This window comes from Tympanuchus pallidicinctus, unplaced genomic scaffold, assembly GCF_026119805.1.
Source record: "Tympanuchus pallidicinctus isolate F22 unplaced genomic scaffold, pur_lepc_1.0 scaffold5, whole genome shotgun sequence".
NCBI classification, from domain to species: domain Eukaryota; kingdom Metazoa; phylum Chordata; class Aves; order Galliformes; family Phasianidae; genus Tympanuchus; species Tympanuchus pallidicinctus.
In genome coordinates, this window is record NW_026294769.1 from 22574984 (window position 1) to 22597567 (window position 22584).

The 22584-nt window shown below is 35.2% G+C and overlaps 1 protein-coding gene across 5 annotated transcripts in view; it reads right to left on the reverse strand.

Annotated features, from left to right (window-relative positions):
* CCDC102B (coiled-coil domain containing 102B) overlaps positions 1–22584 on the reverse strand; it is a 121538-nt gene that overhangs the window by 11894 nt on the left and 87060 nt on the right. The window lies entirely within an intron of this gene.

Below are 22584 nucleotides of genomic sequence, written 5' to 3' on the forward strand. Positions count from 1 at the left end.
CACAAATGAAACCTTCAATCATTTTCAAGGCCCTGTGCTAGACTTCCTGCAGTATGACCATGTCTTTCTTGTATTATTGTACTGGGAGTCCTGTCACTGGGCTCCACTGAGAAAAGCCTGTCCCCCTCCTCTTAACACTTTCCCTTCAAGAATTCAGATACATTAATAAAATCTTCCATGAGAATTCTTTTCTTCACAGGAAGCAAAACAAGATTTTTCATCGTTTCCTCACTGGAGAGATGCTTCAGTTACTTCACCATTTTTGTTATCCTCCATAACCTCTCAGATGATTCATCATCTATCCCCCGTTAAACTTCCCACATTCCCACTGTTTCCTCACATAAAGCGTAACTCTCTCCCTACTTCCCAGCCCATTCTTTCTAAAGAGGCTGTATCCAGCCATCGCATGGCACATGCGCCAGGCATGTGAGCCATCCAAGCACATCTCCAGTATCTAATGAGATCACAGCCCAGCAGCCACACACACACATCAAATTCCTTGTGCATTTCCTATGCTATGTGTACTGGTGTACAGACACTTCATATGGTCATGCAGCTGTGACGTTTTCTCAGAAAAGAAATGAGAGTTTTCCCCTTTAATGTTGTCACATTAGCACTACTGATATGTTTCAGGTGGTTCTCCTGCACTGTTTTGTTGATTTCAGGTCTTTGCTGTTCACATCATCCCATATCCTCTAATGCCAATGTGACCAGGTAGATCAGAAGCTACCTGGTGCCATAAGTCACTGTCTTTCAGCCTTTACCATGATGGGAGACTCCACTTCTTAACTTGGTAAGCACAGACTCTGCATTGCCCCTCTTTCAGTAAAGTTGGAAGTTTAAGATTTTAAGGTACAGGCATGGGGAAGATCCAGAGAATTTCTTCATCATTTATGATTCTGGGTAATCTGCACAGCTCCTTTGATATACAATGCAGTTTCACTACCAATATGCAAAGAAAGAGGGAAGGAGCATGAGGAGACATCTTCCCTCCTGTTGACCTCACTGAGAGTATCCAGATGTTTCTCTAGAGCTGCAGTTACCTTAGGATCTCTTTCTGGGTCAGCACATTGGCTATGTCAACTGTGTCAGTGTGGCTTCATTGGTGGCTTCAATGGGTGCTAGAGTGTGCCCTATGGGATATCATCACCATCGTTGAGAACCATTATGTACTTCTCAGCAAAGCATCTTGCCATTTCTGTGCAAAATGTTGCACAAACACTGCACCTATTTTTTTGTCTTTATTATTTGTGTTCTCCTTCTGAGTTCAGTGCCATCTAGTTTTCATATAAGGTCAACAGCTGTGTCACGCTCAGCTAATCCACTGACTTTGTGATTTCTAAATCACATTCATATCCCTCTCAGCTCTTTTCTCAAGTAGAGTCCAAGACTTTTTAATTCTCTCTTTCAAAAGCTACTTATCCATAAGGCTGTCAATGTGGTCTACCCGAACTTCAGAAAAGCCTTTGACACTGTCCTCCACAACATTCTCATGGAAAAGCTGGCTGCCCATGATTTGGATGGGCATACGCTCCACTGGGTGAAACGCTGGCTGGGCCCAAAGAGTTATGGTCAGTGGAGTTAAATCCAGTTGGCAGCTTGTCACGAGCAGTGTCCCCCAGGGCTTGGTACTGGGGCTGTTTCAATTTAACATCTTTATTAATGACCTTGATGAGGGGATTGAGTGCACGCAGTAAGTTTGCAGATGACACCAAGTTGGGAGGGAGTGTTGATCTGCCTGAGGGAAGAAAGGCACTACAGAGGGACCTAGATAGACTAGATCAATGGGCCAAGGTAAACAGTATGAGTTTCAATAGGGCCATGTGTTGGGTCCTGCATTTTGGTCACAGCAACCCCAGGCAACCCTACAGGCTTGGGGAGGAGTGGCTGGAAAGCTGTCTGATGGAAAGGAATCTTGGTGTACTGATGGACAGCCAGCTGAATATGAGCCAGCAGTGTGCCCAGGTGGCCAAGAAGGCCAATGGCATCCTGGCTTGTATCAGGAATGGAGTGGTGAGAAGGACTGGGGAAATAATCCTGCCCTTGTACTCGTCATTGTTGAGGCTTTACCTTGGGTACTGCGTTCAGTTTTGGGCACCTCAGTACAGAAAGGACATTGAGGTCCAAAGAAGGGCAACAAGGCTGGTGAAAGACTTGGAGAAAGGGGAAAGGCTGAAGGAGCTGGGGCTGTTTACTCTGCGGAAAAGGAGGATGAGGGGAGACCTTATTGCTCTCTTTCAATATCTGAAAGGTGCTTACAGTGAGAGTGAAGTTGGTCTCTTCTCAATGGTGACAAGGGGAAATGGCCTTAAGTTGTGCCAGGATAAGTTTAGTTTGGATACTAGGAAAAACTTTACAGAAAGGGTTGTTAAGTACTGGAATATGCTCCCTAGGGAGGTGGCTGAGCGTGATGCAGAGGAACATGATTTAGCAGAGGATTATTAGAGTTAAGGTAGTATGGTTAGGCCATGCTTGGACTCAATGATCTTTAAGGTCTTTTCCAAGCTGAGTGATTCTACTATTCTATGATAAATTTGACACATTTAGAAGATGAAGCATATCCAGCTGTGGTTTTAGTATTTATCCACAAACATAAAAAACTGCATTTGTATCTAAGATGTAATATTAGCAGTTCAGATTATATGCTGTTGAAGTTTAATTTTACAAGTTTTGCCCTCAGTATTTTCTCTTTTTCTTCTGGATAGATAAGTATTATTGCTGTTGATATTCTTTTTCTGACTATCACTTTTCAATTATTTGCTATTTCATATCTCTCCATCTTTCACAAATTCCGAAGATGAAATATGTCAGACACTTAAGACACTTTGAAGACACTCTACTACCCATGGACATTGTTGCAATATCAAAAAAAAAAAAAAAAAGATATGTTATATTTCTCTTTCTGGCATCAAACGTTAGTACATTATTGAACTAAAATGCTGTGAAACTCTTCTGTGAACAGAAATAGAATCCAGCATTTTTTAATATTGTTAAATCAGGCATAACTTATTCCCTTTGTTTCCAGAAAATTCACAGCAGGTGTTTTAGAAGTATCATTCTACTGGAATCAGAAATTACAGAAAATACAGAAGCAGATTGAAAAATTGTCTTTATGGTAATTAATGTAGATTTTAGGAAATTTTACAGGATTTTATAGAAGGTACATAATCCACATAACCATCATAAATGCTTTTCTGGAATAAGCATGAGTTTCTGTTTCGCACAAAATCAGTAGTACTGTCTCAAAGTTCAAGAGGAATAAGCACAGACTTTAGTCTTTTATATTTCAGATTGCAATTTACCTCTGTAACAGATGTGCATAATTAAGACTTCAAGGATGAAGCTGAAGTACAGTTTCACCTTTGAAAAATACAGAGTTATCTTCACCATTAAATTTTATTGCAATACTAATTTGTTCATTATTTTGATGAATTTAACTCCTTCAGACAATTATCACATTATATTTTATTTTTGACATGAAAGCTGGCCTAACAAAATCTCAAACTCTCCCTATTTCTCAGTTAAGAATTTAAGAATTTAAATCTATTAAAGTAGCACTGGAGTCCAAGAAAGCTTGTTAAAATAAGTAAAATTGGATGCATTAAAATTCTCTTTCACCTTTGCTATATGTGATCTATTTTAACACAACACATCTAATTTGGCACAAAATTTGCAGGAGCAAATTTTAGTTAGAGCTTCTGCAGCTCTAACTTTTCCCATCTTCACATTAGAACATCTCATTTTTCAAATCTTACAAATACCGCTTTGGCTGCAAGTTTCCTCTTTAAAAGGGGCCAAGACACTAGACTGTGAAAGTAGATCTTCTACATATTATGAATTTAATTAATCATTCAAATGACAGGTTGCCAAGACCTTCTGCAAAATGCATTACTGCTTGTAAATCTCAGCAGTTAATCATACATCACTTTCTAATTAGTACGCTTTCATATTACTTGCTACATTCTTACTTCTCTATTGTATTTCTTTGCTGCAGCTGTATCAGTTAATTTCATAATTATTCTGAGTTTGTGAACTTTGCAACAAATGACAAACTTTCAGAGTGTTCAATTCTGGATAGAAGTAACAGTTTTTCCCCTAGCTCCCAAATGCAAGATTTTTAATGTTTCTGAATAGTTCCAATTTGTCTTTTTAAAACTAGAATGCAATATAATGCAATACAAGTATACACCAAAATTTAAAAATTAATTTCATAAATGAAATATCATTTCAGAAAATGAAACATCATCAAAAATGTATTACTGTGCATCAAGAAAGGAATATGGCTTACATTTTGAAAAAATTTATTTCTTCAAAACCAAAATACTGCTCATCTGGTGTCCCCATATTCCCCAATAATCACAAACACAGACGTTTTACTGAAAAGTAATTTTACTACAGCTACAGTAGTAATGGGAAAATAGCTGATATGTTTTCTCAGATTGTATTGCATGAGATGTACTAGAACGTTGATTGGTAATGGTGTTCAGTAGAGATCTGTATGAAGCCTCAAAAATCTTCTAGGTCTTTTGTTAGCTGTTGCCTTTGAATGTGCCTCCAAAGTGGGTAAGAAGATTAAATCAATTTTAAAATATTTTCAAAAGCTAGAGAAAAATGAGTAACACACTTTTTCTGTCCCCCCTCCCTTATGTCAGTATGTGCACATAACAGTAGAAAGCTTTCAAGTGCGGAGGTAATGGATAACCAAGATACCACCTTGAAAAAGGTGTATACAATAATGCAATCCTTAACTGTTCGGAAACACTGTTAAAAGAAAATATTTCATATATATGCTTCACATACTTAACTAAAATCCATAAGATACTCTTTCTTCTGGTCTCAGGAATAAAATGTAGCTGAAATGTGTGCTGAAAAGTGATGAGTACATCTAAAATATTTAATTAAAGCTCTCAGGAATAAAGAACAGAACTACTGACACAGAAACTGACATGATAAATTATCTGTTGAGGAATCTTTAAGAAGTGGAAAATACACAGATGAGTATAGAGAAAATGTTTTAAAACACTTACTAGGACAATTAACTAATCTGAGCCATGATACACGTTAAAAACGCTCAGTATAAGGTCATCCACTTACTCTGATATATTCAGAAAAGTTGTAATTAGAAATGATTTATTTTATAATCAATATGCAAACAGTGTGGATCTTTAAAAAAATTGTTTTTAAAGTTACATTTTAAGCATACAATATTTTCTCTTTGCAGAAAAACATCCGACAGCTAAATTACTAAGCTAATTATTCTATTAATCATTCTAAAAATGTTATTTGTCTTTGATGACTAAACAATTTCAAGAAAGATCAATGATGCATTTTAAGAACAATTATGGTGATGGTCTGCTTTTTTTGAATCCTATATTTAATCACCCACTAGTTCAGGTTACTTTTCAGAGTAATTTTTTGTAACAACACATAAGGAGCATTGTGTGTAATGCTGTGGACATCACTGTTATCAGTATCAGTAAAGTAAAACTAGACAAGGCTAATTGTATAGCTAAATCAGAAGTTTCTCTGCTGAAGTATAATCACTAACTTGGACAGCTTATCAGCATCTAAACCCTAAAGAAACCATTGAAAACTTCATACAGAGATACACGTTGCAATGTCAAACAATTTTCTTTCCATATTTAATTTCTAGATGTCACTGCTTATTCCAATTTTGAAAATAGGTTCAATGTAGAGCACCAAGGATAAAGAAAATACAATTTATGCAATTATGAATTTAAATATTCTGGAAGACTTATTCTGAAACTGCAGAGAAACAACATGCATAATGTTCATTTATTTTGCAGAAGCAAATATAGCTGGGATGCTGTGTATCCTTTACATATGAAATCACAAGATATTCTCTTAGCAAAACTTATGTAAGTCTCAGTGTTGTCTTCCTATACTCATTTTATACATCATAACATAATCTCTCGTGGTCATTGAAACAGTATCCTTGTGATTCCTTGCTGCCAACATAGTAGGTCAAATATTTTGATCTGTAGATTAAAGAAAATGATGCTATGGTGCTACAAGTTTAGAATCAATCAATTCCCACCACGTGAATCACTTCCCAAAATCCACTGATTCACAGCTCGTTAAATTTGTCACCTCCAACTGTGATAAATGCATAAATATATCCAGTATAAAATAAAATATATTTAAATTAAATATCTTTTCAGGCTACTTATTATCTCTTCTGCAGTGGCAGCAGTATTACATGCAATACTTTACACTTCTGCTGGGGGGAAATAATCTTTTTTTCAGCAGACAACTTTGATATAAACCTTCAAACACAAACCTTTAGCAACTTTTCTGAAGTTCCAATTTATTATTTTTAAGACCTAATTTACTGTTTTTGCCTGCCTTTCATTTATAAAACTAGAATACACACTAATCAAATTTCACATCTTTTGGGCTTCTTATCTCAAGAATTTAGTTTGATGGCACTGAAACCTTCACATTTTTGTGATTCCCTGAGTTGCAGAATCTGTTTATTCTTACCAGAAAGATCTGTTCAAACGGCTATTTCAAAAATTATTCTATGTATTTATCACTTAATGATGCAAGTGAACTAACCTATTAAATAATTTTAAATAAGTTTTTTTTCATTTTCTTTTGTGCATATATGTCTAAAGAAATCTACCCAAATACTCATGGATGGCTTTCATCTAGTAAACAAAGACTGTGACTAAAAAAGAATAAAACTCAGAGGAATTAATATCTAAATGTTGACTGAATGGCAGTGTTTCATATCTATTAAGGAAGGTAAGGGTTCAATAAAATAAGATCAAGACTGTTGCCCCCTTCCTCCCTATAAGTATTTAAGCAACTGATTTTTCATACAGCCTGAAAGCTGGACCTTATTAGCAAATGCCAAATTTCAACTTCAATATTTTCTGCTCTGCACTGTGTCTTCATCTTTTCTTCAAGTTAGAGGCATACTGCTAGAATTAGGGGCAATTGAAGAATGTCCACTACCTCTCCTATACTGATCTGAAAAAAATTGTGAGAATAATCCTTTCTTCTTCCCATTTCAGAAAAAAAAAAAAAAAAAAAAAAAAAAAAAGTGAGGAAAAATGAGTGGAAAAGCCAAACACATCCTCTGTTTATGACATACTGTCACTTAGCAGTTACAGTAATGTCTGTACTGCCAATAATTCCTCCATTCAGCTTATTGCAAACTTTCATCGTTATTATTACCTAGTACATTAGGTAATAAAGTTGTTCTCTCTAGTCATTAATTGATGCTACTTGCAGCCTCAGTGACCTACATAGCAAGTCATACTAAAGAGAAAAGAGTTCTTTGTGCTGGTACTGTTTTTCTCACCATATTTGGAAATCCTCGGCAAGAAGCAATAAACTTTACATACTCTTAGAGTTCACCAAAGGAAAACAGGCAAACAAACAAACCTATCATTATGGCAAGCTGGCAGGTATTAGGGCAAGCTGAAAAAGTACATTTGTAGGAAAACAGCAGACTGCTGTGGAAAGAAAAGGAAGCTTGCAGAAAATGCCAGCTAAAAGTTTTTAGGAATGTCCAGCAGAAGTTGTAGAAGAGTGAATGATGCTGTGCATGATACCTTAGAATTTATCAATCACATACTTCACTTTTTATTTGTTTATATATTTATTTATTTTTAACAGGGAAATCACAAAATATTAGTTCATTGTAGTAAGGTCACACAGCCACATTCTTAGATGATCTATGAAGTAATTTAAACCTTTATTCTCAGAGATGTGACATGTTGTTCCACTAGAACAGTTCTACTGGAACAGGTTGCCCAAGGAGGTTGAGGATGCCCCATCTCTGAAGGCATTCAAGGCCAGACTGGATATGGCTCTGGGCAGCCTGATCTGCTGGTTGGAGACCCTGCACATAGCAGGGGATTGAAACTACATGATCGTTGTGGACCTTTTCAACTCAGGCCATTCTACGATTTTATGATTTATGATTCTATGATTTTAATGAATCTAGAAAACAGTTTGAGAGGCAAAATATTTATATCCAGAGATGAAGTTCATTAATACCTCTAAATTATTATTTTTTGCTATTTGGAATGCTGTAGTTTGCTTCAGTTTTATTTATGTGATAGCTGCTGTCATTTCCAACATAGCAACCATGAATAATAGAAGTAGACTAGAACTGTTGAAGTATCTGGATTAAAAATAGCAGCTAGAACTACCCAGATAAATGTCAAAGAACAGCACAACTATTCCATTATTAATATGTCAATTCAGCAAAGGATCAAATGAGTATACAATTAAAACAGTAACATATCTAATACTGTTTTAGATATAATACATGTGTATATGTAAGCATACATACTTTTTGTTGAGTTTCTATGGTTTTTATAATATCTAACCTATGTTATAAAATAGTCAGCATGTTATAAACATGCTGAGATTATAGCGTGCAGGATCCAATCACCTGGAAGTATATTTCAGACGTATGGAAATGTTGATGCTAAAGGTTACACTCTCAAATGGAGTAGGAAGGCTTAGAAGAGATTGGACATTTATGTAAATAACCAGTCTGTACAAAACATTTGGAAGTGACATCTAAAGCTCTTAATTCCAAGATTAAGGCTAAACACAGTTTATTATGCAGATAGATTATTCCCAATCAACTTTCTGCATACATAATTTGTTAAGTGACTGATAATATCCAAGGGGTGGGGGAAATCATTCCCCTAAAAACATGCAGGTTTAATTAGTATAGACATTTTTTGAAGAGCCATTGCAGGGACTGAACAAAGCTGTAATATCAAGCACAAAATCATTTTTGGAGGAAAGTAAGTGACAATCTTACATCTCGTTAGACAAAGTACTTATCCCACAATTTGTTCTGTTTATGATGTATCAGATTTTTCTAAAAATATAAACACTGCAATGTCATAAAATAGAACTCTTTCAATTTGAAAGACTTTGATGTTTTATCTGACTTATGATGTGCATAGATCTTGGAGAGCCATGATAACAATCCTGCCAAATTTGAAGGGCTGGGGCACTCTACTACAATGCGAGGCTGAGGGAACTGGAACTGTTCAGCCTCAATAAGAGAAAACTCCAGGGAGACCTATAAGTGTCCTTCCAGTACCTAAAGTAACTCTTAACACTTTTAATTTTCAGGGAATGCAAGTACGAGCAGTGTATACACAATTAACTTGCCCACCCAGAGGGCTACAGCACAGGCATAGTATCTTATCTCTGCTAGCATGTGCTTTCTCTGCAGTGTTGGGCTTCATACTGGTATGTGTGAATCCAGACCAAGCAAATAAGTCCAAGAAAGAGATGGAAGGTTACAGAATTATTAGTGAGAATGAACTCCACTGACTCTAATGGTACGATTTTTTCTCTGTCAGTGTATAGCTGAACACATATATAAGTCACAATTACAAATAACTAATTGTTAATAATATCAGAGCTCTAAAATGAATTTAATAAATGTAAAGTGTTGTGGTTCTGTTGTAGTTGACTTAGTACTTACTGCATGGGCCATGTTCTATAATCAACTATTTATAAGGATTTATATGCCAGATCCTTCATCAGTAATGAGCTTAATTTGACCAAATACTATTAAGTATCTTAATTAAGTCCTCAATAATGGAATTTGTTTCTTAGGCAATGCTGTTTTACTGCAACCTATTAGCCTGTTACTAATATATGGAAGTGAATTCAGAGTGCATAAGGCAGCACACAGAGCTGGCAATGCTTTTCTGCATAGTGGTATTGCTATTCTGAGATCTGAATGCTGTTGCTTCTCAAATAAAATTCTGTAATTGCATACTAAACTTTAAAGTAGCAGAGAAAAAAAAATAGATAAATTTTTCCAGATGAAAGACTCACATACATTCAGATTTATTTCTTTCTCTCTGCTGAGATTACTATAGTTTGTTCAGTAGTTTAACAGATTAAAAGGATAACTACACCATGAATTTTGTCAATTTAAAGTACTACAGTAGCAATACTGCAACCAGATAGGGAAAAGGGAAAATGAAACAATTCTTTTTCTCACACAACATTTGCACAACTCTTCCTTCTATACATATTGACAATATTAGAGTTCTGGTAAAATGGAGTAAGAGTTAAACTGCTAGTTAAAACACCAGTACTACAGGGCTTCTATATGCACCAATTGTAGGCTCATCTGCTTTTTTTTTAAATTGCTTTGTCATAAGCTATTCATCCTGTGTAGGTACAGATATTAGGCAAGATTAAAAAATTGAAACCAAAATCAACTGAACCAAAAAATCCTCAAATGAATTAGAGCAGCACTGAAATATGTGTTATAACACAGTATAAAATACAGGTGTGGTTTGGGAAAGATTATATTTCAGAATATATATTTGCTTTTAGAAAATAAGAAAACAATGGGCATCCTCTTTCAAGATCAACTTACCACCTTTGAAATCTGTAACTCACAGAATTAAAGAATGGTTGGGGTTGGAAAAGACCTTGAGGATCATCTCTACCACGGGCAAATACAGCACCTACTAGAGCAGGCTGCCCAGGACCCCATCCAACCTGGCCTTGAATACCTCCAGGTGTGGAATATCCACAGCTTCTCCGGGCAGCCTATGCCAGTGCCTTTGCACATTCATAGTAAAGAACTTCTTTCTAATCTAAATCTATCCTCTTTTAGTGCAATATCATTATCCCTTGTACTTTCACTCATTAGGTGCACTCATTTGGTGTCACTCCCTGTCTTTCCTGAAGCTCACCTTTAAGTACTGGAAGGGCATTCCTTGAGCCTTCTCTACACTAAACAACTCCAAATTTCTCAGCTTTTCTTTATAGCAGAAATGCTTCTGCCCTCTGGTCATCTTTATGGCCCTTCTCCGGACCCACTCCAACAGTTCCATATCTTTCTTCCCAGAGCTGAATGCAGTGCTGCAGGGGGGATCTCAGGTGAGCAGAGTAAAGGGTAATTATCACCTCCCCTGACTTGCTGGCCAGCCCTTCTTTGATGCAGCTCAGGATATGGTTGGATGTCATAACTGCAAGCATGTGCTGCCGGCTTATAATCAGTTTTTCAATGATGAATCAACTTTGTCATTATCATTGTCTCATTCTTTCCCTTCTGATTTCATCAGAGGCCATATAACTGTGTTTCATTACATAGTGCAAAGGATGTCATAGCTTCATGTCTTCTCCCCTGCAGGTTACATGGGAAGAATGCCAAGATTTTAGCTCCCGTAATCACTTTAGACTTTAAGCCAGAGGAGGTCACAGAAGCTATTAAGAAACCCGCAGTTTTCTGAAATTAATGAAAAATACAGCTGTGCAATGAGTATAGTTTTATTTCTGTGTTTAGTAGATTAGAAAACAACCTCCTCATAACAATGGGAATTGCACTACAAATCCCCTGTGGACATCAGCTAAACTGTACCCATAAATGTTGAAAAGTTCTGCTCCAATGGCATAGCATGACCGAACAGCTCATAGACAATTTTTAGAAATTTGCCTGCATACATTAAAAGATTATTTTAACATCAATTTGCTTAAAGAACAGTTTATCCTTGTAGGAGTCATTATACCTCGATCCAATACTAAGGGTAATTATTAAAACCCTTTGCCAGTCACATGCCTATAACTTTGGCAAACTTCTGTGATAGAGACTGGCCTGGATGGCCAATGAGTTCATATGTTATGGGTCTGTCTTTTTTTTTTTTTTAATATGAAGACAATAAGCAGAAGAATATTAAATTAGCATGTTGGAAAGCTGACAGGTATGGTATCCAAATGTACATCATACATTTCATAGATAGGATTACTTGTCATACAAGGACGTGTATGTCAGTGTACAGTATACCCAGCAGGGATTCTTGGGAGAAGGAGCATTACATACGTTTCTAGGTAAAATAGCACAATCTAAGTAAAGGAAAGAAGATTTGGTAAAAGTTAGGGGCTTCACAACACAGTTTGAGATATATCAAATACATGGAACAAAGTAGAATGCAGACATTATGGCCACGTGGATATAGTAGAGAGAGTAAGAAGGGATACAGAAATATCTATGTGCAGCATACAGACATCTTGCACAGTGTAACAGGAAGCATCTCATATCCAGTAGAGATCTTCTTTCTTTCTCAAACATATTACCATAAAAATGGAAATATATGTAATGTGAATACTACATTAGTGAAATACATTCCTGAAGCAAGCTACTTGTTATTGAACCAACAGAATTGCCACTCCACAGCCTGCAATTCTACCTTTATGTCTCTATACAATATTTGTATCTTCTCCCGAGATTATGTGGCATTTTTATTTCAATTGCAGTGAGCCACAGATTCAAAACAGAAAGCAGCTTGGACAGGTACAGCATTACACCAGAGGAGCCTTTCTTTACAACGTTGGTTTCTGGAGACATTATAGTGATAGAGAGATGCCTAAGTAGGTACATTGGACCGTTTACATTCTAAACTAAACAGTCTAATTATTCTGTCCTTTGAACATTATACATACATATACAGAGATAAATATTTATCTGAAGCTTGTGCAAGGCAAACTGAATGATTACAGGAGCTAAAAAAAAGGGACTAATGATTGGAGAATGCAGTAGAACACACACTGGTGCTGTTTGGCATCAAGATAATACATGGATAATATAAGGATAATACATGTGCAGTCTGAGCAGTAACTATTAGAATATATCACAAAGGTGTAAGAGCTGAATGCAATGCTCATCTCACTGCAGATTCCAGCTCTGCAAGGTGAGTATAAGGCATATCCCAGAAAATGCTGCCAGATGCAGTAACCAACTCTAGAGTATCACACAGATGGCTCTTTGGAACAGAAAAGACATGTTTACATGCTGTTGCTGGAACCTTTGCTTCCAGGCCTGGGAGGCCTAGTGATTTATGGCAAAATGCAGCACGATGAAATGCTAGAGACAACAAAACAGATCATACTCTTAAGACTGTTTACACCACAAGAAATTAAGTCATAAGTTAGCTGTTTAGGATTCTGTTTAAAAGAACTAGGAATTAATTCTGGAACTCAGGAGCTAGCATCTAAAAAAAAAAAAAAAAAAAAAAAGTGTAGAACTATACTTGGGAAACCAAGATTGAACTGTGCAAAAAACTGAAATGCGCAGAGAAATTGACAGCAGAGGATACTTGTATGATACTCAGAAAGTGTCCAATTATTCTGCTTTCTGACCCCTCCAGTCTCTCTAAATAAGCATGGATCAAAATACTAATAAAGTCAGAGAATGAGGCTAAGGAAAGACTTTAATTTACCATATTTTTTGCTCATTTTTGTGCTTCGTGACTCTTTCAACAATTTTTGCCATAAACTCTTGACCAGGTAGAAATGTTCTACACAAAACTCATAAATCATGTTATAAAGCATAGTAAAGTAATATGCAGAAAAAAGAATTGAACTCTAAGTGTTAGCACATTAACAGTGAAAAAATATGATCGTATGCATTATAGAAAAAAAAGGAAACAAGTAATAGTATTTTTATATAAAATAGTTTATTTTCTATTATTCCTCGTTTTTAGTATTTTTCTCATAGATATTCAGAAACAAGAAATTTTAAATAATACAAATTATTATTCTTAGAGGAAACATTTCTGATTTCAGTTTACTAGAATTCCTTAGCTTATTATAATTTAGTTATGTATAGACCTGTTATATATTTCTAGAAACAACTGAAATGAATTATATCTTATTAGGAGTTGATTAATTGAATGATATGTAATGATATGCTGTACCACTTTCCCACTTCAGCTATAGCTTTATTGATATGAAATGTAGATAATTAAGGTTTTACCAATACATTGTCACAGAAGACTTGGATTAATTCATGTCACAATTAGAGACATACAAAAATGTTCTGATAATTTGAAGAGAAATATTGTTGGATAACTACTGCCAGTGTGATGGCCAAGAATCATTAACAATCTGGTGCTTTTTTTTTAACAGGTGTACAATTTAATTATCAAAGCCAATGGACAATATTAATGCCAATTTCACAGAAGCAAAACACTGCTGGAGTTTCTGAGCCAACGAGTAAAAATAAATATCTCATTTCAGTTAGAAAATCCAGGATAACCAAGAATAGTCAGCAGTTATATGGAAAGTACTGCAGGCAAGAAATAGAAATGGCACTTTAATTCTAGAGTAAAAATAAGCGGTACTTGTCATACTGACACATTCCTGCCAGAATATTTTGCCCTTCATTAGCCCCTGAGATATTTCCAGATCTCATGCAGAATTACAAGGGGCAAGACATGAGCAGGTAAAACACATATGATTATGACATTATTTGGATTACTTTCTTTTTTTTTATTTAGCTTTCTTAGGATAAAAACTTCTTGAAGTTTAGACTTCGAATAATTTCTCCAAGAAATCAAACTTCAGAGCCTAGAGGATGCTATTTACTTAGAAAAAACAAGATGACTTGTAATTTCTAACTAACTAACTAATATATATATATATGAGTATACTCACAATTGTCCCTTAATTAAGACATATCTCTTATTAAAATAACATAAAAAAATAAAAATTCTGGCAAAAGGTTACTCCTCTTTCTATTAACAACAACAACAACAACAACAAAAGATAAATAAGCAGATATGTTACAAAAATAAATACAAAGTGAAAACAATGAATACAGTTTAGGAAAGCATCTAAAACATATTTTGGTCCATTTTCTTTCCATACCATATTAGATGTAGAACTGTAGCTTAATAACAAAGTAGACCTTATGGCATTAAACTGAGAAAAAATTGATATAATAAGGTGACCATCTAAGTTAAGATTCCTACTCCAGCCTGTCCACTTGGTTTTCATCAAGGTAGTTTAGGGATGGCAGTGTCATTGACAAATGTTAGTTTTGTGACTATCCACACTTTACGATCACAAATCTTACTGTTATAGGGTTGTCAGTTCCTATGTTCAGTACTCTTCTTATCCACAACTGAAATGTTATCTATACAGAGACGCAGAGGATGTATTGGTTTTAGAAAATAATTGATGTTTTAGGTTGATTTTTTAAGGTTTCACAGAATATCTTTTGACAGCTATTTCAAAATCTAACATGAGCAATGTTACAGAGGTTTTTGTGCCACTGATATCAACTGTAATTTGCTCTCATACTTAAATCAATTGTTGAGCAGCAAAGAAATACTTGTTGCACTTCAAGCAGCAACACTGTGACTGTCTCCGATCTTGAGACAGCATGAGTTTGTAAAATTATTTTAAAATATTTGGATGCGCTATAGTTTTTTAAAAAATTAAATATTATTCATTTATTATTTATACAGGAAAATAAACATCTAGTAGCTGTAGCCAATATTAAGATCATGAGTTCAGCCAGAAATTGATTTATCAAAAAACCAAAATCTCTCATGTTCTGCTCTTTTTTGGTTATTTTGTATCATTCAAAATGGGTTTTAACGTATCTTGAGACATAGCAAATGTTTTATGGGAACCCTATATTTATTTATTATTATAATCTTTATAAATCAAATTGGCAAGTCATATGCCAACATCTTTAACTATCTTATTCTGTAATTACACTTAGTACTTTATTTCACACTGGTAGAGTGTCTGTGATTATTTTTATAACACCATATCATTTTTTTGTGTGTGTGCTATAATTAAGTTTAGTCAAAATATTTTTAAGTCTAAATATTATTAACTTCTCCACAGATTCTTTAAATATTTCTACATGCTCAAATAAAGCCTGACTTTTTCCAGTGACTTATCTCAAAATTGATCTCCACAGGATTTATTTTTTTGACAAGAACTTAACACTATTAAGTCACATTAGATAAAAAAATAAAATAAGTCATTAGACACTTTTGGGGGAGCATAAGACATCACCAGGGAAAGGCAACAGCAGAATAGTCCAGCAGTATGCAGCATAGACTTTAATGTTTTGTTTTTTTTTTAAATAAAAGTGTGCATCAAATAGAGAATTCTATTTCCTTGATGTAACGCAAGTATACATCAGAACTAAGAAGAGTAATGACTTTTTTCTTCATGGTGCTGTATAAAAATCTAACAATACTAACATGAAATAAAGCCAGCCTTTCCAAAAACAGTTAACTCTAAAGGACACAATCTCAATAATTTAATCAGACTGTCTGGCAGTTAAATACATAAATACAGCTATTATATTTTAGGAAGAAAAAAAATCCCAAAGCCCAGCCTTCTCACTCTGTAGGCTGAGTAGTGTCACTTCTGACAGTAATTATGCAGTACTTTGCTACATGATGCACATAATTTTGTGTTTGGTTGATATTTGTAAATTACAAAAAAGCCAACACAGCAAATACAGGTTTGAGTCATACATTTTAATCATTGTTTACTTCAAGCATTTGCAGCTCGTATTAATTTTTAAGAATTGCATGAGCATTACATTTCCATTCATCAAACATTTAATTAAAATAGACAAAAGGAAACAAACAAAAATCAGAATAAAGTGACTTTATGCATGCTTATGATGTATACATACTTTGCAGTGCTTAGTCTTTGACTCCAGCACATAAAATCACATAATTCTAGAGCTTGTATAGTGAACAGTCACAAGCATCCAAGACAATGCTGACTGAAAACTCAAGAATAATAGCTGATTTTGCAAACCTATAAGATTACCTACTGTTCATCTGAGAGTTTTTGATAAATCAACACATTACCACAGTTTAATGGAGCTAAACATTTGACTTGCCACACCTAAAAATATACTTTTTTAGATGGAGTTTTTCAGTGTGTTCAAATTGTGATCTACATATTACAAATGGGAATTTCTCAGTGTTACTAGGAAAATCATTGCTATGTTCTGGGGAGGTTTCTAGATATCTCTGAAGTAAAACAAACAACCCCACAAAACAAAATCCCTGAACTTCACCCTTCACTGCTAGTGCTGTGGGTGTTGAAGATCTTTTCTTTTGAAGCAGGATAAAAACTATGACAAGGTTAACGTATGCTATACATAGTTCCTACTCAAGTATGATTTAATCTCAAACCATATCACATTTCAGAGTGTATGACAATCATTGCATAAAGATGTGTTGAAAGATGTTATCCTGCTATAACAAGGTTTGTTACTAAGAACTTCTAGTCTTTGCTCTCAAAATCAACTTAGACCAGAGTGTTGATCTGTTTGAAGGTAGCAAGGCTCTGCAGAAGGATCTGGAGAGGCTGAACTGATAGGCCAAATCCCATACCATGTCACTCACCAAGGCTAAATGCCAGGTGCTGCACTCGAGTCAACCTTTTGCAGTAAAACAGGCTTGGAGAAGAGTGGTTGGAAGGTTGTGAGTCAGAAAAAGTCCTGGGGCTGCTGGTCAACAGTCAGTTGGCAATGAGCGAGCACCATGCCTAGGTGGCCAAGAAGGCCAACGGCAGCCTGGCCTGCGTCTGCAGTAGTATGGCCAGCTAGACAAGGGAAGTGACTGTACTTTTACATTTGGCATTGATGAGACGACACATCAAGAACTGTGTTCAGTTTTGGGCCCCATCAGTAAAGGAAAGAGTTGCTGGAAGGTGTACAGAGAAATGCAACAAAACTGGTGAAGGGACTAGAAAACAATACTTTGAGAAGTGACTGAATGAACTAGGGCTGTTTGGTCTGAAACAGAAATGATCAGTGTCTTAAAGCTATTAAAACATGTTTCCCTTCATCACCTAATTTCCTACTGCTGAGAGGATGGAAAATATTCAACTCATTTTTGCTATCAAAAACTTGAAAACAGAAGCTCAAGAGATGAATTGTCTTTTGCCTATGAATCAAAAGAAAAGAGGAAAAATGGTTGACGTATCTCCCATTCAGTTATTTTTAAAGCCCTTGCCCTTTGTAGTGAGTATCTCCATATGTAATCTATTTCTGTTTGTTTGGATCATATGCAAGTCTCTTCAGTATTACTTTCATAGTGACTAAAGTGAAGATTTGAAGATAACCTGCTGTTAAAAAGAGCAAAACTTAAAGTGACAACACAACCATCACTGATGGAGCATAGTGTACATTTCTTTTTTGTTCTGTCACCAGATTATTCCTGTACCTCTAAAATCCATGCTACTAATTAATTGATAAACTACTTCTAGCCTTGATGTACAGTTTAGTGAGAAAGATCTCTTTCTTTCTGCACTCCTAAGCATTTTTATTTGGATTTTAACATGAATAATTTGTCAACACTCTTGGCTATGAATTCTTACAGTAAAATGTACCATTCTGAAGAAACTGATTATAACAGTTGCCATTAAAAATTCAAGCTGAAAATCCCTTCATTAAAGCTTGTTTCAATTCATATAGAGAAACCAGATTTTTCACACTGGTGGCTATACTAATTAGAAGGTAATAAGAACAAGGGAAATAAAACATGACACAAAATGAAAAGGCTTCCTCTCAACTAGAGAGATAAATACCAAAGAGAAAGACAGCGATTTCAGAGGACTGTTAGATAAAATAAATTGGAACCTAATTTTGTGCTTAGTAGAAATCTACAATACCGTCTGAAAAATGGGATAGCCAACACTTCTTTGTATTTTCCTGTTATTTTGATGCTAATGCATCCCAAGATTTCCATCTTAGAGAAACTATCTGTTAGTATTTTATGCAGTGATACAACTAAAACACTGTAGAATTAAATCTGTTATCATACTATATGGCACCAAATCTGTTTAATATGTACAAATGCCATTTCAATATTAGTTTTTCCCTTCTTCCTTCTCCAATTATAATTACTAGAAAAAAACTGTAGGTTTTCTTTTCATATTCTTTCAGGTTTCTCCACTTTCCAAGTGCAAACAACCAATCTGAATTATTTACATGACAGCCTGTGCTATAAATTAGAAATGCCAAAGTAAAGTAAGATTGCCAAGCTATGAATATGATAGCAATGTTGAAATATCTAGCTAGATGTAAAGTTTGGATGTTAGGTCTTTCAAAAGATCAGGGTGTTCTGGATACTATTGCTTGTGGGAAACAATATATAGAATAGTTCAAATTCATTATTTATGTATGCCTTGAAGAACTGTCTGACCTTCCTTTCTTGTGTGAACACTTATTTGGTTACACATTCATGTGGACATGCACACAAGCCGAAAAAATTTTTGACCAGCCATTGTAAAAACAAACAAAAAAAACCCAACTCAAATCTGATTTATGACAATCCCCAATTTAGTCTTTATTTTCAGTTTTATTCTAGGTTCTTTCTAAGAAAGCTTTCCATCAAGCCAAGTTTCATGACATTGCTTTAGATTCTATGTATAGCACTGCTGCATGATGTATTGTTCACTAGGTACAGAATGTCTTCCAAATCTTATGCTAGAACAATGAGAGCTCTTTTAATTTAATACTATGCCCATGTACTACTTTGCTGAGTGCTTTCTCAACGAAAAGATCTGTAACTCCTGTTCTTCTCCAAGAAGACAAGTAGATTTTTCCATAGTTACAAAGACTAAGATTCAGGATACTGTATTTTTGGTCACTTCTTTCGAATTCTTACGTCAAGGAAGTTAACACTGCTGAACAAATCTGCCCTTGCTGAACTCAGTGACTTCAGAAGTACAGGATTTCAACATCTATTTAAACAAATGACATTTCCTCATTAGCTTCTTACTTTTCTCAGTCTTGTTCTAGGATTAAAAAATGCCATTTATACTTTACCAGATTGCATGTATTTCTTCCATGAGTAGATGTGTCTTTACTTTTTTTAAATTTTTTAAATTTTTGTATGGTACATTTGCATTTAAATTGCTGCTAAGGAATATGGGGGACATAAATTAGTATTTAATTTTTTTTTCTCTTACAGAAAACTCATACTATCAATATTCAATTAGTGCTCTTCCTTCACTATTAGCACAGAAGAACTGTGAATTAATTAGTCATTTTAATAATATATGATTGCTCCTTAAAAAATAATTATTAAGCACAAAATCATGGCTTATCAGCAAAATATTAGCTTTCCTTCTTGAAAATAATTTTAAATTTGATTTCTTCCCATAAAAGATCATTAGATGCCTTTAATTTTCTCATATTTTTCCATTATAATAAAAGTGGACATCCATTATTTTTCCAAAGTACTCTTTATGGTTTATTAAGAATCCTTAGCAGAAATAACATTTTTATTCATAAGTTATGCATACTCACTGAATACTAATGTAAGTATGTGGCTCCAGTTTTACAAAGCCGACAGAATTTACATTATATTAGCAGTCCAAATAGTAAGTGGACATTTTTCATCTTATCATTTTTCAAAAACAAAGCTTACAATGGATATTAGATCAATCTTCTACTCTGAAGAAAATTGTCTAGAATTAGGAAAGACCACTACTTCAGTAAAATTAATTTTAAGCTTCCATGAAAATATTGCTATTATCCTTTCTTATCACTTATGTTTGTAGTTCTTCATTTTTAAAAAGCCTAGACAAGAAAAAAAAACCTCATGATAACACATTGATACTTGTTGTTTAGTATTCATATTCATTTCTCCTCATCTTTTGTTTTATTGTTAACCTTTCTGTTAAATTAAAAAACTACAGATTAGTAATACAATCATAGAATCACAGGATCATATGTGTTGGAGGGGACCTCTGGAGATCATCTAGCTCCCTGATAAAACAGGTTCCCTATAACAGGTTACATAGGAAAGTGTCCAGGTAGTTTTGAATATCTCCAGTGAAGGAGACTCCATGGGCTCTTTGGGTAGCACTATCCTTCTCAAAATAAATCAGTTGAGATAGAACTTCCTATGTTCCTGTTTGTGCCCAGTGTTCTCCATACTGAGCAGACCCAGGTCTTAGCCTTTCTTCATGCAGGAGATGCTCCAGTTCCTTAATAATCTTTGTTGCCCTCTACTGGATTCTCTCTAGTTCCCTAACTTTTTTGAACTAGTAAGCCCAGAATTGAACTCCAGATGTGGCCTCACCAAGGCAGAGCAGAGGCAGAGTATAAACTCCCTTGGATCTACTGGACATGCTCATTTTAATGTGCCCCAGGAGATCCTTGGTCTTCTTGGCCACAAGGGCACACTGCTGGCTCACGGCCAGCCTGCTGTCCACAAGCACATCTAGGCCCTTCTATGCAGAGCTCCTCTCTAGCAAGTCAGCCCCTAACCTGTTATTTCTACCCAAAGACCTCTCTGCCTTTGATTTCATTGAACCTTGTAAGGTCCCTCTCCACCCAATTCTCCAGTCTACTCAGGTCTTGCTGAATGGCAGCACAGCCTTCTGGCATGTCAGCCACTCCTCCCAGCTTTGTATCATCAGCAAACTTGCTGAGGGTGCATTCTATCTCTTCATTGAAGTAACTGAGGAAGATGTTGAACAAGAGCAGACCCAGTACCAACCATTGGGGAGCACCACTACCTACAGGCTTTCAACTAGATTATGTGCCACTGATTACCATTCTCTGAACTCTGCCAACCACACAGTTCTCAGTCCACTCATCTACTCCATACTTCTTAAGTTTACCTAAAAGGATGTTATAGGAGACAGTATCATAAGCATTGCTGAAATCAAGATACACAACATCCGCTACTCTTCCTTATCTACCTGGTTCATAACATCACAGAAGGCTACCAGAGTGTAAAGCATGATTCCCCTTGGTGAATCCATATTAACTACTCCTCATAACCTTTTCTTCCATTTGCTTGGAAACGACATACAGAATAAGCAGCTCCAACATTTTATTAGGGAAGGAGGTGAGGCTGACTGTCCTGTAGTTCCCTAGCTCCTCCTCCTTGCCCTTTCTGAAGACTGGAGTGATGCTGACTATCCTCCAGTCCTCAGGCATCTCTCCCATTCTCCATGACCTCTCAAAGATAATAGAGAGCAGCTTGGCAGTCACTTCTGCCAGCTCCCTCAGGACTTAAAATTGCATCCCATCAGTGCCCGTGTGAAGCTAGAAAATTTCTGCCTGATTTTGGCTACAAAATTTCTGACTAGATCCTCCTCAATAGAGTATTCTTTAATAGTATTCCTCTCTTTTGCATTTTTTCTTTAGTTTGCCTTTTTGTTTTCATTAGTTTCTGTATTCCATATTTTCAGCAAAGAAAATAATACGACAAACAGGAATGTTTACTATAATGAGCAAACTAAGACATAACATGCAAAATGTTTCCTCCACTTGGATTTAGAAACCGTTTATATTTGCGAAACAGGTTTGCCATAAAACTACGTTTATAAAGTCTTGAGATTTAATATTAATTAGTTAACAGTAATGGAAGGAAACTCAGACTATTCGATACAGAATTAACTAAGTATTTCAATACCATTAAACCTGATGAAATCAAAGAATTTTAAATAGGTAAAAAATGGCTCATTCCTTTATGACATATAAGTGTACAAACTGACTACTGGTCATGGCCTAGGATTATTACACTGTAATCAGACTCTCAGCATAGTTTAGGATATTTTTTTTTTTTTTGTAATAATATAAATGAAATGCACATGTTAAACTGTTCTCATTTTATTCCTTAGTTGCTCAACAGAAAAAAATGGATATACCTAATTCATCAATAATTTATATATAGTCATATATAGCTTAGGTTGGATCAGTACGACATAAATTTCTAAATTTTACTAATTCTAAAAGAAATTCAAGGCTACCGGCTTCACTTTATT